The 18075-nt window shown below is 41.5% G+C and overlaps 1 long non-coding RNA gene across 1 annotated transcript in view; it reads left to right on the top strand.

Annotated features, from left to right (window-relative positions):
- Positions 1-999: 999 nt before the first annotated feature.
- LOC138658095 (uncharacterized) overlaps positions 1000-18075 on the top strand; it is an 85538-nt gene continuing 68462 nt past the window's right edge. Inside the window, exons 1-2 of the long non-coding RNA XR_011317338.1 lie at positions 1000-1124; positions 10176-10287. This is a non-coding gene — a long non-coding RNA (uncharacterized lncRNA). The remainder of the gene's footprint in view (positions 1125-10175; positions 10288-18075) is intronic.

Genomic DNA, 18075 nt, shown 5'->3' with positions numbered 1-18075 from the left:
CTGACTCTTGGGGTACAGGATAATGGCACTGACTCTTGGGGTACAGGATAATGGCACTGACTCTTGGGGTACAGGATAATGGCACTGACATTTGGGGTACAGGATAATGACACTGACACTCGGGGTGCAGTATAATGACATTGACACTCAGGGTGCAGGATAATGACACTGACTCTTGAGGTGCAGGATAATGACACTGACTTTTGGGGTACAGGATAATTGCACTGACACTCAGGGTCCAGGACATAGACATGCTGATTCTTCTAGGATATACAGATGGTAAATAACTCGTTACAGAGTTTCATTGTTCTGACATTTTGGACCCCGATACTAAAGTGTTCCAACAAATCCTCATCAACCCTGACAACTTTCCCATGGAAGCCTGGGGTGCATAATTTATAGTGTCGACTCGAGTAGCGGGGGAGGGGGGTCGCTCTGGAAAATCTGTACACTAACGAAATCTAGCAATGCGGCCAATAACCAGGCTCATGTCTGTAATGAGATTACAGGGGCATCGAGATAGAGAAGGTAAATCCCATATAAGATTACAGCCAGATACATTCACATTAGAAATTGGAACTGATCTGTCTTGTTCAAAGCTCGGCTCGTTGATTAAAGTTGTTTTATCTGTGTATTTAAAAGCAATGCACTTCTTAAAACCCATTATGAATAGTTAATATTGAGCTTTGCCTGGAAACAATTCCCACCAGTGTTTTGCTAGCACTATGGTAATATTCAGTGTGAGCGGGTTTGATGCTTCTCATAGCCCCGCAGAGCTGGCGTACAGAAAGCCAAACTTCAGCAGTCTGCGGTGTCACCCCCTCCAGCAGACGCACCAGGCTCATTCAGGAAGTGTTTTACAAATTTCAGAATTAATAAATAGAGAATATTTAGTAGTCTCTTTTATCATTTAATTAGATACAATAATCACTTTGCGGGAAAAGATAAACTTTTTTTCTTTTTTTCCCACCATAAGAAATGTGAAATATTTTTTCTTTCAGGATAAACTGTAAACCGTATATTCCTCCTGTCCTGAATTGGCCAGCATGGTACCAAAATCCATCCACAAACCCGGCCATTCTGGTGGAATTGGGGCAAACTTTGGCTAAGATGTCCTGTAATTGGTAACTATGGCAAAAAGCTTGCATGATATAGGAATAAATCCCTTAAAAGTGAGTGATTTGATAAGATGACTGGAAATGAGATGCCCCTAGGCACACGTTGGCTGTTCTATGAATGAATGAAGTTTTCATCTTCTTCAGGATGCGCTTGCAATTCTTTCCTGAAGTGCCTTTTTTTACCCTTTTTTTTGGACATTTCCAGAACACTTTTTGACATTTCTGATTACCAGTGGTAGTGGGTTTTTTAGTGTATTTTTTAGTGTATTTCAATTATTTTTTTCTTTTACTGGAGTTTTTAGTACTTTTTTATACTCTATTCAGCAGATTGTCAAGCAAAAAAGCTGACAAAATTCTAAAAAGACGATATGGCAGCTTCTAAGCCTTCCCATTGACTTGTATTGTAACCACGGAGTGTCTTCCCACACCTGGAGAATGGTCCGCCCACTTCTTTTACTCGCTTGGCATTTTTGGAAACTTAAAGCCATTAAAAGATGCTCAAAAGCCTGACCATATGAACATCAAGTTGATTTTACATAAAAATTAATACACTCATTCCGATGAGCATTTCCTGGCTGCATTACTTTTCCGTGCAGACTTATTCCGAATCCGCCTGAAAAATATATTGTTTGAACAAACCCAAAATGGTGCAGAGACAGAATTTGCATCCAAGCCTTTGTTCCTGCAGAAACCCTTTCGCAACATAAGGTAGATCAAGAGAGAGAGTGTCACAATATATATATGACCCCACAGGGAGGGCGGATCGGTCGGCGAAAAGCATGATACACAATGGGATGATAAAGGGGTGAGGAAGACCCTACCAATAGGGATATGAGGAATGGTCATCTCTTGCTCAAATCTGAGTCTGACCCTGCACTCCACTAATGCCCTAAATGGGTCCTTCCCCCACCACCATCAGGAACCTCATTCCTCTCTGTCACCTCACACCGCCTTGGCTACTACACTGGCCGGCAAGGGCGCAAGCCTCACCACTGCAGATAGTATAACACAGGGAACAGTGACAAACATGAGACAGATGGGGTAATAACGCAACTTAGCTTTACAACTTCCTCTGCTGCCAAGCACAGCAAAGCAGAATAAAGGCACCAGGATCACAAATTCATAAAACCAGCTGATAATACAAAGCAGCCAGCAAGCTGCTTACTCCAGGCTTGGTCACTGTAGATTGCTCTATCACCATCAGCTGAAGTATCAGGTGACCATTTAAAGGATGGTGGGAGTGGTCACCACCCACATCAGCTGACCTACAAAACTGCAGTTACAACAGATTGTCAGCGAGGGAAAGTGATATTAGCCCCTGCTGGTCCTGAAAGGAAAAAAGCTTAATTTAAATCATAGTGGAACCAGAGCGAACACAAATCCAAAAATGGATCGTGACAGAGAGGAGGTACAACAACAAAAAAAGCCACAAACCGGGGCAGATTCAAAGGCTCACTGGCCAAGGTGGGTCCAAGGAATGAACATGGATCACTGGCCAAGATGGGTCCAAGGAAAGTACCTGGCTCATTGGCCAAGATGGGTTCTCGGAAAGAACAGTCTTTTCTTGAGAAGCCAAAGATGCAGTAAACATGGGGGCAACTGTAACTCTGTCTAAGGACAGACCAAATTTGAATGATTCTCTGGTTCTTTTTTTTCACTATTGATAAGTAGAATAAAGTGGTAGAGGGAGGCAAAATAAGTCTTCCATGCTTGGTACAACTGCAAGTTTTGATAGACAATGAGCCTGAAGACATACTGAAGGGATCACAAAGCTTCAGAGAGAACTAGGATTCTTTTGTTCTACTGGATCAAGCTAACTATACATGGATGGGCGGTCCTATAAAAGGCAGATATTATATAATATTACAACACTGTAGCCTTGCAGAAAGTGCATAGTTAGGGGGCTTATATAACCTGAGAACTAGGTGCCAAGGAAAGTGCCAAATGGCCACTTTGACTTGGTCTTTCTGCAATTCTTATGGCACCAAAAGTACAATGGAGGAGTTAAAGACTCTCAGTTTGAAAAGATCTTGTTGTTCTATAGTTTTTATTTTGTTACCACCGTTGGTTCCAAATCTGGCCAACAAACTATGGCATTCAAAAGGGTTGTCCAAGACAAGACTATGTTTAGGATAGGTCATCATTATTAGATCAGTTAGGGTCCAACAACAGTGAACAATGTAGTGGATGTTCTCACTACTGTAGCTCAGCTCTCATCTACTTCAATAGGAGCTGAATGAAAAGGAGAAAGAAGCTGAACTAATTAGTCAGAAATATTGGTGTACTAAAAAACCTTTATTTAACACATGGTTGGTACAACATTGGCACTGTAAGATATATGTGCACAGGCTTCACAATGATATTAACACGTACAAAACACTGTTTCAAAATGACTATAACTGGGTAGTACCTAAGGTAAGTACCAATGTCTTCGGTTCAAAAAAAGCAGAAAATAATATATCTAACATGAATGTTTCAATCGGTTTGAGGATAGAGGGGTATAGGTGGCAGTGGATATATATACTGTATATATATATACAGTATATATATACATATATATATGTATATATATATATATATATATATATATATATATATATATACAGTACAAACCAAAAGTTTGGACATACCTTCTCATTTAAAGATTTTTCTGTATTTTCATGACTATGAAAATAGTACAATCACACTGAAGGCATCAAAACTATGAATTAACACATGTGGAATTATATACTTAACAAAAAAGTGTGAAACAACTGAAATTATGTCTTATATTCTAGGTTCTTCAAGGTAGCCACCTTTTCTTTGATGAGTGCATTGCACACTCTTGTCAGTCTCTTGATGAGCTTCAAGAGGTAGTCACCGGGAATGGTCTTCCAACAATCTTGAAGGAGTTCCTAGAGATGCTTAGCACTTGTTGGCCCTTTTGCCTTTACTCTGCGGTCCAGCTCACTCCAAACCATCTCGATTGGGTTCAGATCTGGTGACTGTGGAGGCCAGGTCATCTGGCGTAGCACCACAACACTCTCCTTCTTGGTCAAATAGCCCTTAATTACACAGCCTGGAGGTGTGTTTGGGGTCATTGTCCTGTAGAAAAATAAATGATGGTCCAACTAAACGCAAACCGGATGGAATAGCTTGCCGCTGCAAGATGCTGTGGTAGCCATGCTGGTTCAGTATGCCTTCAATTTTGAATAAATCCCCAACAGTGTCACCAGCAAAGCACCCCCACACCATCACACCTCCTCCTCCATGCTTCACGGTGGGAACCAGGCATGTAGAGTCCATCCGTTCACCTTTTCTGCGTCGCACAAAGACACGGTGGTTGGAACCAAAGATCTCAAATTTGGACTCATCAGACAAAAGCACAGATTTCCACTGGTCTAATGTCCATTCCTTGTGTTCTTTAGCCCAAACAAGTCTCTTCTGCTTGTTGCCTGTCCTTAGCAGTGGTTTCCTAGCAGCTATTTTACCATGAAGGCCTGCTGCACAAAGTCTCCTCTTAACAGTTGTTGTAGATATGAGTCTGCTGCTAGACCTCTGTGTGGCATTGACCTGGTTTCTAAACTGAGCTGCTGTTAACCTGCGATTTCTGAGGCTGATGACTTGGATAAACTTATCCTCAGAAGCAGAGGTGACTCTTGGTCTTCCTTTCCTGGGGCGGTCCTCATGTGAGCCAGTTTCTTTGTAGCGCTTGATGGTTTTTGCCACTGCACTTGGAGACACTTTCAAAGTTTTCCCAATTTTTCAGAGTGACTGACCTTCATTTCTTAAAGTAATGATGGCCACTTGTTTTTCTTTACTTAGCTGCTTTTTTCTTGCCATAATACAAATTCTAACAGTCTGTTCAGTAGGACTATCAACTGTGTATCCACCAGACTTCTGCACAACACAACTGATGGTCCCAACCCCATTTATAAGGCAAGAAATCCCACTTATTAAACCTGACAAGGCACACCTGTGAAGTGAAAACTATTTCTGGTGACTACCTCTTGAAGCTCATCAAGAGAATGCCAAGAGTGTGCAAAGCACTCATTAAAGCAAAAGGTGGCTGCTTTGAAGAACCTAGAATATAATAAGACATAATTTCAGTTGTTTCACACTTTTTTGTCAAGTATATAATTCCACATGTGTTAATTCATAGTTTTGATGCCTTAAGTGTGAATGTACAATTTTCATAGTCATGAAAATACAGAAAAATCTTTAAATGAGGTGTGTCCAAACTTTTGGTCTGTACTGTATATACAGTATATAGCTTCAAAGAGGGAGGTGGGAGAAACCCCTAAAAAACTAATCCACCTGTGAGAAACAGGGTATATTTGATCAACATGCTAAAGATGGCACATAATAAAAAAAGTCAATAGAGAAAGGACAGGTAACTAACCATATAAGCCTTATGTGCCAATAAAGAAGAAAATAATAAATCAAGCATAGCTGTTTCAAATAGTAGTGCGGCTGAAAGGATATAGGTGAAGGAATCAGTATCGAGTAATTATATATCCTCAGAGAGGGTAATAGGCTCCAGTCTATTCAATCTACAGAGCAAATCAACTGCCAGAAACAGACTACATATAATCAGAATGCTAAGGCTAGGTTCACATTGCGTTAGGGCAATCCGTTTAGCGCATAGGCTAATGGACTGCGCTAATGCAATGTCCCAAAAGGGAACGCGTTTGCCGATCCCGCTAGAGCAGATGCCCGATCTGCGCTAGCGAGGAACGGACCTCGAATGCTGCAAGCAGTGTTCGAGGTCCGTCACTAAAATGACGGCACATCGCTAGCGCACGCTCATTGCATTATGCTGCGGTGTAACGTAGTCCGTTTAACGGGTTCACACAACGCAGTGTGAACCTAGCCTAATAAGGCCACATAGTAGTAGTGTGGGAGACATCAGTAGAGCAAAGACAAAGTGTTATAATGTAATCAGAGGTAGAAATAACTGCAGAGTAGTCCATTAGTGAGTGCGGTTCCCACGACGCATGTTTTAGTTAGAACATTTGTCAGGGGGTGGCATCAGAAAAACGGGCAGCCAATAGAAAGACCGTGATGCATCCATTATAGGGGAAACCCAGAAGTCCACGGCTACTTGCGTTATGTGAATGGTTTCGTCACGTCATGCAGGAGTCACGTGTGGAGCAGGAGTGAAGAGACCCCCTTCTAGAGATACTGTAAGTTGAAGTCACAGAGGTGAGACCTGCACATTTTTTAAATATTTTCTTAAGCACTGTGCTGAAGTCACATTCAGGAAATTAGCAATTAAACATATATTTGGGGTTGGTCGCCCATCTGTCCGCCGGTGCCAAATAAAGATTCAGGCGCCGATGGACAGATGGCCTGCGGATGATGCATGCGTACTTCTCAGGCTCTATATATGAGCCTGTATTAAGTAGTTATATGGACCGCTGTGCTTGCCAAAAAGGATTCTGCCACCAAGTATTAAGTCTTGTTTGCCAGAGAGAGATCAAATACTTATTTCTCACTGCAAAATGCAAATACATTTAAATAATTTATATAATGTGATTTTCTGGATTTTATTTTTGATATTCTATCTCTCAAAGTTAAAATTAACCTACCCTTAATATTATAGACTGTTCATGTCTTTGTCAGTGGGCAAACTTGCAAAATCAGCAAGGGATCAAATACTTATTTCCCCCACTGTGTATATATATATATATATATATATATATATATATATATATATATATATATATATATATATAAAAGTAAATATATGCTTAACATAGTACAGAGAGTCGTAACAAAAGATAAAAAACAACAAATAAATATGTGATAGAATTACATACAAAACACACAGAGAAGTGAAATATGTCGCAGATACACTGAATAGTGGGAACAATGTAAATATCCAATGCACAAATATATATTACACACATATGTGACATCATACAGAGTGATCAGAATGATGAGAAATGTAAAATGTATATCAGATACACTGAACAGTGAAAACTATTGTAAAAAACAATGCACAAATATGTACATGTGCGACCACGTCTCATACATGTGTGTGAACAGAGAATGTGCGGGATCATACCACCAAAGTGTGTGTATACGTGTATGAGCACAAGAATATGTATCACAAAGTGTGTGATTAATGATATATGACACATGAGGATAAAATGTGTATGAACCTTGTAAGAGAGAATAAAAGCATGATAAAAGGTTGGTGCAAAGAGATTAGCGTAAGAGATACATATAAAAAGAATACATGATGAAATATGTAAATAGCTGGGAAATACAGATAAATAGTATATGGGAAAAGCATATCTGAAAGATGAATATAAAATAAATTACATTATAAGTGCAAAGAACACTGCTCAGGTAATGCACTACTCCGTGTACACAAAGGGTGCATAGACGTGTATATATATATATATATATATATATATATATATACACATAAATATATATATATATATATATATATATATAGTTGAGAGAGGGAAAATTGAAACGTAAAGGAGATAAGAACAATAACTGAGTGGTGAACACAAATAATTCTGCCAAAGACACAAAAGCAAGGATAATGTATAACATAAAAGGAATGGATGACGCTGTATATGTACTTATTTAGAGACTGATATCAAGAATAGCTAGATGATAGATTAGTATAGTTATATACATATTGCGGTAATCATCAGAGGGATTGGTATACATTATTGTATAATATAAACGGTATAGAGAAGTTAGTGCTTATATACTGTATATGCATTAACTATAACGTGCATTAACCACATTCATGGAAATCTTTGTTCCGCGCAGAAGTACAATAGATGTTTAGACAATAGATGATTAGATACAAAGATGTGAAAAACCATCTTATATGAGAACGCAGGTGATCCATGTGGATCACAGGACAGTCCTGGGTGTACAAATCATGAAGGGTGTGGGTATTAGTGTTGTGGGGTCACAACTCCCCATATGTATGTTCAGATACCATGGGACCTACTAATAGCTTATCAGCTGAGATGCTGAGTGTTAGACCACCACAAATGACCCATCCTAATGATCAGAGGTCAGAGATCCTAGATTCGCCCGGACACCCTCAACTGCAGCCCAGCTGATTGCAGCCATTGTTTCCAGCCTCTTTCTCTCCGCTTTTCACTGCTCTTTACGGCGGTATATGTTGGCGCTTTATAAATAAATGATAATAATAATAATTTATTAAAAAAAAAGCTTTGGCGTTTGGTTGAGGAATGTGAAGTCTGTTATTATTAAAGAGGGTCCTTGAAATTGAGAAACGCAAAATGTGGGCACAGTTTCGTTAAAATATAGGTTTTGAGAGTAACTCTCTTTGTGCTGCAGCATAATAGTTCATCACTTAGCTTTCAAAATCTCCCCAGGTTTCCTCAAATAACATTTACGCTATCAGCAATTACAACTGACTTACTTTTCCTTCAGGACCAATGCGGCAATCAGTACTTTGTGTTGTTCTATTTAAAGATATTGAAAGCTAAATAATAGATATTTGAGTAGATCTATCTACTACTCCAGCTCATTGTTTTGCAACTTCAAGCCTTTCAAGGTTGCTAACTTTTCAGTCCTCCAGGTTCTCTTTCGTAATCTTGAGTAGTCTTGACCTCTAGGGAGAATCTATTGACTTTAAGACGTCTAGATGTGTTTAGTGGCGACTGCTGCTGGAAGGAATGATACTGATGTATGGGTGGAAAGATCAAGTCGTTGACAAGGAGTTTACAGAGTTTTGAACTCAACTGGGTTGGTGATCGCTTGGTAGAGGTCAACAATCATGACAAAATTGAAAGTGGACTTGCACTCACTGTGTAGGCATTAAATATCTTAATTGGTAAAATAAGATACAATATTTCCTTTTTTCCTCCCAGGACTGCCTTGAGGGAAGGCCAAAAACTTACTGAGCATCCACTTTTGGGTGGGATTTACATAAACCCTGCCCCTTTTAGAGCCAGGACTTGACCAAATTTGCCAAAATTTACCAAAATTGTTTCTGAAAACTCTTGCCAGACTTAATTAATTTTGTTGCCAACTATTGTATAGATAGGGGGATGGACCCACAGAATTATTGTCCCTGGTGGGTGGGAGGACTCCTAATCCAACATTCTGAGCCCCAATGCAATGTGATATTAAAAAACAAAATTCAAAGCAGAAGCTACAGTGTTGTTCAACCCAACACCAAATATATGTTTAATTGCTGACCTCCTAAAAGTGTCTTCAACACAGTGCTTCTTAAGGAAATATTTCAGATATGTGCAGGTCCCACCTTTGGGACTTCAACTTATAGTATCCCTAGAAGGGGGTCTCTTCACTCCTGCTCCACTCGGTAAAGCGAAAAGGTGGCCTCACATATTGCTCTGCATTCACTTCTATTTCAGTCAGATAGTTCCAAAATAAATGAATGGAAACATGCAGTAGTAACATTATTTTAGACCTTGAGGCGTAAATGCTGATTTTGATCCACATGCCCATATTTTACTTTGACATTTTTTATAAGCTCTTCTAAAATTCAACGTGATTTAATCCCAAATTTTTAAGAATTTGCTGAACCCAAAGAATTCAGAACAATTTGGTCGGCACCATTTTGCACAATGAAGTAGATTGTATCAGCTAGAGAAATCTCGCATGACCTCAGCTGCATCTGGGTGGGCCTCAATGTAATTCCATCCAGTTATCACATCACAGTGAATATCAATCAGGAGGAACTATTATAGACTGTATAAAAGCAGAGGCTGGGAATGCAGCAGCCACTATAGGATGAATCTGGATAGTGAGAAAATGTCACATCTCACAGCTTACAGCGATAAGGAGAGGAAGCACTAAATAAACATTTCCAATAGTGTGTGACTGCCATCTGTTTACCCATCGCTAAATATGTGGGAGACACTTGGACATTACTAAGGCTGCATTTGCGTTAGAAAGTCTGAAATTAGGTGTTTTCAGTCCTAGGAACACTTTGAGTGTTACGCATGAAAGTACTTACAATTTGACACAAATCAAATTTTTTCAAAAATTTGGCGAAGCTGGAAAATTAGAACTTTAAAAGAATTTTCTCATCTCTACATATTACAGCTAGGAAGGCTCATGCTGCAGCAAAGTGACCACGTTACACTATACATTCCTAGTGTCTGAAACGTCTCTTCATCCCCCAACAAACTGTATTACAAACCATCGAGTCTTCCAGGTAAGTTGCACCGCTTGGTGAAATGACATTTGGTGCTGTCTTTTTCTATTCTATATTTGATCAGGCTTATATTATGAGCTGTGAATGATAGCAGGATGTCTTTATGAAGCCCCAGCAGTACAAAATAATGCAGTGGATGTAGTGACAAAAAAATAAGCTCTTTGTGACGAGCCACAGTTCAAAGAAAGGTGAATTATCAAGGCTTGTGCCGGGATGGTGTACCGTGTCTACCTGCAGCTTCTGAGATACTCTATACCTAAGACCTGCTGTCTTAACTTTGGAATAGATTTCTTCTTCCAGATTTGACTTCTTGTTCTTGTATCACTCGGGAAATTGCTGAATATTTTCTTCTTCTTGCTGTAATTCCCCGACCATGTGTAACAAAAAGAGCGGAGAACAGAGCTGACTTCTCACCGACACCTCTTCTTGGATGAACGTCTTTTAGACAGATGCAAGAATAATTAGTTAAGGAGAAAAGAAGTTTCCGCTGAGCAATTAGATGAGTTATTCAGACTATTAATAGTGGCTGTAACCATTTCTTATGCTAAACTGGACTTCAAAAAATAATATTTGCAAAAAAAGTAGGCAAAAATGATATCATGGTCCAACGGTTAGACACAGATGATAGAGACTTCCACCATGTCGATAAGCCTCTGTGCATCCATGATACACCTGTTTAGGAATTAGACACCCTGATCTGGTTGTTCTCGGCCAAGCAAGTGCTCCTGTATATGAGAGCGATGGCTGAGATGACTGGCGGCCGGACATTCATCGATCGGCTGACAGTCATCTAATGTGTAAGACCGCCTTAACACCAAGTACCCCTATATAGTTGATCTACAATAACAACCTATTAAGGGTCCCTTTTTTGGCAAAAAAAAATATCCTCAGCAAATTCCAAGACGAGTCTTTGGTCCATTCGGTATTATTATCTTAACAAATCAGCGTTGCTATTTTTGAAGAATGTAAAACTCCGCTTCATGACAATCTAAAAACCATCAAAAAAGAAAAATTGCTATTAAAAAAATGTATCTTTTTTTATTTATTCTGTCAATATTTCGAACTTTACTGATAGCACAAATAACTGAAAGAAAAAAAGTAAAATAAAAACATAAAAGGAAATAATACCCAAAATAATAAAAAGAAACCCAACACTTTTCTAGCAGTATTATTAGCGTGAAGGTTGTTTCTGTGGTTATTCCTGTGGTTACATCCAGTCATTGTTACGTCACTTTGCTTTCTGATAAGGCGAGTAGTAATACAATCACTTTTGCTGGTAATGGCATAATGTCCCCATAGTAGCTGTCACCTCCATGTAACGTGACTGCTTTCCTTTGACCCTGTAGTCACTTAGCAGTACTTCGGGAGAAGAATGCACATCTCCTGACCTGTGATGGGTCCCGCTCTACACTTTTCCTTTGTACAATACAGTCCCATTTCCATATTCATTCCACCCGTCCCTCAGATGTTTCCGTCACGATGACACATGCACCATCTATAATGACTGGTAATTTTTGGAACTATAGGAAATTATTTTTGTCTTTATTTGTGATACTTTTCATATAGGTTATTGGCTGACTTGGCGATATAGTGTAAAACAAATTATTTCATGTAATTTTAGAATTTACAATATTAAAAAAAATATTAATATATTTTGGCATCAAACTAATAAAAGGTTTATCGATTAATGTAACTAATTTTACTTTTTAATTTTATAAGTTCTAAAAGAAAAAAATATACAAATATTGTAGTAATATTTTGAATAGACAATTTATACAGTATATTATACATGTTGTGATAAATACATATGATGGAGTGGTGGAGCGGACACCGGCCCTTTAAAAAAGGGAAGATATATATGATAAGAAAAAAAGAGATTGCAGGGTGACTGCAGAAAGGGAGGAGGCCATTCTTGGGAAGATCATGTCTGTTCTGTGACTATGAGGGGGATAGACCCTGGAGAATACAGATGTTGTGGTCATGCTCCTTTTCAATAAGTTGGGCTAGGAGGGAAACCATAAGAGAGCTAGCAATGTGTCCACCTGGAAGAGAGCTGGACTGATCATGGAGTTGACCATGATGAGCAATGTAGCTGCCATGTTAGTTGCTACGGTAGCACATATAATTAAAGTGAACCGTTCCTTTAAAAAATGTATTCCACCAGTTGGAGCGGTTGCCTGCATGGTGCAGAAGATGTAGTAGCTGCTTTGATGAGAAGGGCTCTTATAAAAAAGATTTTTTTATGTACCAATCACATGATGAAACACAAAAATTGACAATAGGGAAAGTTATAAGACTTTTTTCCATCTACATTTAATTAGTAAATATGATAATTTCACACCACCATTTTACACACTGCAGAAGATTGCATCAGCCAGAGAAGGATCACATGATCTCAGGCTGATTTCCCCATAATGCCTAGCAGCTATCATATCATATGGTATTGAACAACCAATAAGGTGGGATTATCAGAACATGTATAAAAGCTATGGCAGGAAATGCTGCAGCCATTTTGTGGTGAATATGAATAGTGAGAGGACGTGACAACTCACAGATTAAAGGGAACCTGTCACTAGGTTTTTGCAATATAAAGTAACCACCACTTTTAAGCCCTATTTAAAATATTTTTGTATGCGGTATGTACTGTATGTCCCTAATCACCTCTGCAAGGCATAAAAGAGATTTTTTATTATACTCAGAGATTGCGCGGTCCAGTCTGATAGGCGTCTCTGGTCATGATCTGGCGCCTTCTCTCTGCCGACGATCACCGTCCTCCTTCCCTGCTTCATGTGCATGAAGCGTCCTAGGCAATCCACATAGTATCCCCCATTGCACTCCTGCTGAGAGCAGAGAAAAGTACTGTAAAGCATGTGCACCAGGAAAGGCCAAATAATGCTTTTGTTGACCCATAGGTAATTTCAGAGCATCTGCTCTGCACTGCTTTGCACATAAAGCAGGGAAGGAGGATGGCGATCGTGGGAAGAGAGGAGGGACTGGATCAAGACCAGAGACGCCCATCTCACTGGACTTAGTCTTCTGCGAGCATAATAAAAGTTCCTATGCAGAGTGGATTGGGGACGGACATACAGCATATTAAAATGCTGTAAAAGAGGGCTCAAAAATAATGGCATTACTTTATAGTAGGAAAACCTGGTTGACAGGTTCCCTTAAACAATAGAGATAGGGAAAGCCATAAAATAATGTCAAAAAAGTGTGTGACAGCACAGCAGTGAAGGTGACTAGTGATACAAGGAAACATTTTGTTTTTAGAAGCAAAATGCAAACCAGGTGAAAAATTTACCATCACCATCAGAAACCTGAAGTTTACTTCATACGTAATATTGTTATTTATTATACATGTAATAAGATGTCCTTATGTATTATGTAACCCAGATAAAGAAGGAAGACATAGCTGCTTCTAAATGGCTAATCTGCAGGAGGAGGAAGGAGCTGCTTCGATATGACTAGTCAGCAGGAGGAGGACAAAGCTGTTTCTAAATGGCTTATCTGCAGGAGGAGGACAGAGCTGCTTCTAAATGGCTAATCTGCAGGAGAACGACAGAGCTGCTTCTAAATAGCTAATCTGCAGGACAACAACAGAGCTGCTTCCAAATGGCTAACCTGCAGGAGAACTACAGAGCTGCTTCTAAATGACTAATCTGCAGGAGGAGGAAAAAGTTGCTTCTAAATGACTAATCTGCAGAAGAATAACAGAACTGCTTCTCAATGGCTAATCTGCAGGAGGACAAGATGCTTCTAGGAGGAGGACAGAGCTGCTTATGGAGTGCCCCCCAGGGCGGCGGGGTTACTTGGATCCGGGCCCTTCGGTTCTCAAGGGGGATGTCACGGTGGCTGACCTGGTCCGTGGCCCTGGGGGATGTCCGTTGATAAATGGGGGAAAGGTCTTTAAAGGGATAGTGTTCGTGACGACACCTGTGGTGTTCTGTCAGGGTGACCGACGCTGCTTAGGGGTCCACTGGGGTGATGTTATGGCAGCTAGATGGTATACCTTCCCACAGGTGAAGAATGTCCCCAGGGCTTCCCAGTGTATAGATGGTGGATGATGAGAGGTGCAGTAAAAAACGAGGACACAAAGTTGCAGTCTCTTTACCTTTACTGGAGGCTTCAGTGTCCACAGTCCAGAGCACCAGATAACAGGGCAGGCAGAGTCCGGCCGGTCTGAAGGCAAGTCCAGAGTCCCCTTATCTAGGTGGAAATCAGTAGCCTTCCTCTAGCGCCTGAGTGATGTAGTCCCTCCCTGCTGAGCTTCTCGGTGAGGTCCTCACAACTATCGTAGGTGAAAAGTCTCTTTCTCTTTGTCCCCCTGATGGATAAAATAGGACAAACCCGTATGACTGATGGCCTGAGGCTTTTTACAGGGACACTATCACGCCCCGGCCCCCACAAGTTGCCACCGTGCCTCCTGGGTATAAGGTCGGGCAGCCAACGTAGAATTAACTGTTCTGCCAGTCTCTGAAGTAAAGCGTAGAGATCCTTATTCCCTCAGTGTTCTGGCTACCGACTTCTGCGCCTCAGAGAGGAGGCAGCCTTTTACAGTGCAGAACTCCTTCTGGTTTCCTCTCCTTTTGCTATGACTTCGTTTCTCACTCACTACAAGACAATTCCCTTCTGATGTCTCTTTCTTAGGATGCTGTCGCACGTGAGCAGGCGCAGCTCCGTGGACCCTTGTCCTTCGCAGACCTCAGTCTGCCTCTGGCTCCCTCTCCCTCCAGCCAGCTTCTCCCTTCTTCCTATCCAGACTACCAGTTTTACCTAGTTGTGAGGAGTGCCCTAATAGATAGAAGCATGGCTCCCCCTGGCGGCCTGGAGTGTGAAGTGTGTTGTGTGGTTTGTGATACCTGGTAGGGTGATCTCCTTTATTGCCTTCAGACGTAACACCACTCCCCCTGGTGGAAGAGCAACATTAATGCAACAACCAGGAACCTGGGGCACTGCACTTATAAATAGCTTATCTGCAGGAGGAGGACAGAGCTGCTTTTAAATGGGTAATCTGTAGGAAATTACAGTGCTGCTTCTAAATGGCAATCTTCAGGAGGAGGACAGAGCTGCTTCTAAATGGCTCATCTTCAGGAGGAGGACAGAGTTGCTTCTAAATGACTAATCTGCAGAAGCAGGACATGGCTGCTTCTAAATAGATAATCTGCAGGAGGAGGACAGAGCTGCTGCTTCCAAATGGCTAATCTGCTTAACAACAGAGCTGATTCCAAATGGTTAATCTGCAGGAGAAGGACAAAGCTGCTTTTAAATGGCTAATCTGCAGAAGGAGGAAAATGCTGCTTCTAAGTGACTAATTTTCAGGAGGTGGACAGAGCTGCTTCTAAATGGTTGGTCTGCAGGAGGATAGAGCTGCTTCCAATTTGCTACTCTGCAGGAGAAGTGTGCTGCTTTTAAACGGCTAATCTGCAGGAGAATGACAGTGCTGCTTCTAAATGGCTAACCTGCAGGAAGAGGACAGAGCAGCATCTAGATAGCTAATCTGCAGGAGAACAGAGCTGCTTCTAATTGGCTAATCTGTAGGAGGATAACTGTTGTGATAAGGTAATTCAGTACCACAATGGACATAGAAGTCAGAGCACATACAGTGACCTGACAATAACCCAAAAACATAGAACGAGCTCTGAGACGTGGGAACTTTGCTGACCGCAATCCCTAATCCTCTCCATCCACACTAGAGGCAGCCGTGGATTGCGCCTAACGCTCCCTATGCAACTCGGCACAGCCTGAGAAACTAGCTAGCCTGAAGATAGAAAATAAGCCTACCTTGCCTCAGAGAAATACCCCAAAGGAAAAGGCAGCCCCCACATGTAATGACTGTGAGTTAAGATGAAAAGACAAACGTAGAGATGAAATAGATTTAGCAAAGTGAGGCCCGACTTTCTGAACAGAGCGAGGATAGGAAAGGTAACTTTGCGGTCAACACAAAACCCTACAAACAACCACGCAAAGGGGGCAAAAAGACCCTCCGTACCGAACTAACGGCACAGAGGTACACCCTCTGCGTCCCAGAGCTTCCAGCAAGCAAGAAAAAACAAATAAACAAGCTGGACAGAAAAAAACAGCAAACAAAATAGTAAAGCAAAACTAAGCTATGCAGAGCAGCAGGCCACAGGAACGATCCAGGAGGAAACAGGTCCAATACTAGAACATTGACTGGAGGCCAGGATCAAAGCACTAGGTGGAGTTAAATAGAGCAGCACCTTACGAGTTCACCACATCACCTGAGGAAGGAAACTCAGAAGCCGCAGTACCACTTTCCTCCACCAACGGAAGCTCACAGAGAGAATCAGCCGAAGTACCACTTGTGACCACAGGTGGGAGCTCTGCCACAGAATTCACAACAGTACCCCCCCCTTGAGGAGGGGTCACCGAACCCTAACCAGAGCCCCCAGGACGACCAGGATGAGCCATATGAAAGGCACGAACAAGATCGGGAGCATGGACATCAGAGGCAAAGACCCAGGAATTATCTTCCTGAGCATAACCCTTCCACTTAACCAGATACTGGAGTTTCCGTCTCGAAACACGAGAATCCAAAATCTTCTCCACAATATACTCCAACTCCCCCTCCACCAAAACCGGGGCAGGAGGATCAACAGATGGAACCATAGGTGCCACGTATCTCCGCAACAATGACCTATGGAATACGTTATGTATGGAAAAAGAATCTGGAAGGGTCAGACGAAAAGACACAGGATTAAGAACCTCAGAAATCCTATACGGACCAATGAAACGAGGATTAAACTTAGGAGAGGAAACCTTCATAGGAATATGACGAGAAGATAACCAAACCAAATCCCCAACACGAAGTCGGGGACCCACACAGCGTCTGCAATTAGCGAAACGTTGAGCCTTCTCCTGGGACAAGGTCAAATTGTCCACTACATGAGTCCAAATCTGCTGCAACCTGTCCACCACAGTATCCACACCAGGACAGTCCGAAGACTTAACCTGCCCTGAAGAGAAACGAGGATGGAACCCAAAGTTGCAGAAAAACGGCGAAACCAAGGTAGCCGAGCTGGCCCGATTACTAAGGGCGAACTCAGCCAAAGGCAAAAAGGACACCCAGTCATCCTGATCAGCAGAAACAAAGCATCTCAGATATGTTTCCAAGGTCTGATTGGTTCGTTCGGTCTGGCCATTAGTCTGAGGATGGAAAGCCGAGGAAAAGGATAGGTCAATGCCCATCCTACCACAAAAGGTTCGCCAAAACCTCGAAACAAACTGGGAACCTCTGTCAGAAACGATATTCTCTGGAATGCCATGTAAACGAACCAAATGCTGGAAGAACAATGGCACCAAATCAGAGGAGGAAGGTAATTTAGACAAGGGTACCAAATGGACCATCTTAGAGAAACGATCACAGACCACCCAAATGACTGACATCTTTTGAGAGACGGGAAGATCTGAAATAAAATCCATAGAGATATGTGTCCAAGGCCTCTTCGGGACCGGCAAGGGCAAAAGCAACCCACTGGCACGAGAACAGCAGGGCTTAGCCCGAGCACAAATCCCACAGGACTGCACAAAAGAACGCACATCCCGCAACAGAGATGGCCACCAAAAGGATCTAGCCACTAACTCTCTGGTACCAAAGATTCCAGGATGACCAGCCAACACCAAACAATGAACCTCAGAGATAACTTTATTCGTCCACCTATCAGGGACAAACAGTTTCTCCGCTGGGCAACGATCAGGTTTATTAGCCTGAAATTTTTGCAGCACCCGCCGCAAATCAGGGGAGATGGCAGACACAATTACTCCCTCTTT

The sequence above is a fragment of the Ranitomeya imitator genome, chromosome 1, assembly GCF_032444005.1.
Source record: "Ranitomeya imitator isolate aRanImi1 chromosome 1, aRanImi1.pri, whole genome shotgun sequence".
In the NCBI taxonomy this organism is placed as follows: Eukaryota; Metazoa; Chordata; class Amphibia; order Anura; family Dendrobatidae; genus Ranitomeya; species Ranitomeya imitator.
This window is presented reverse-complemented; position numbering and strand designations above follow the sequence as displayed.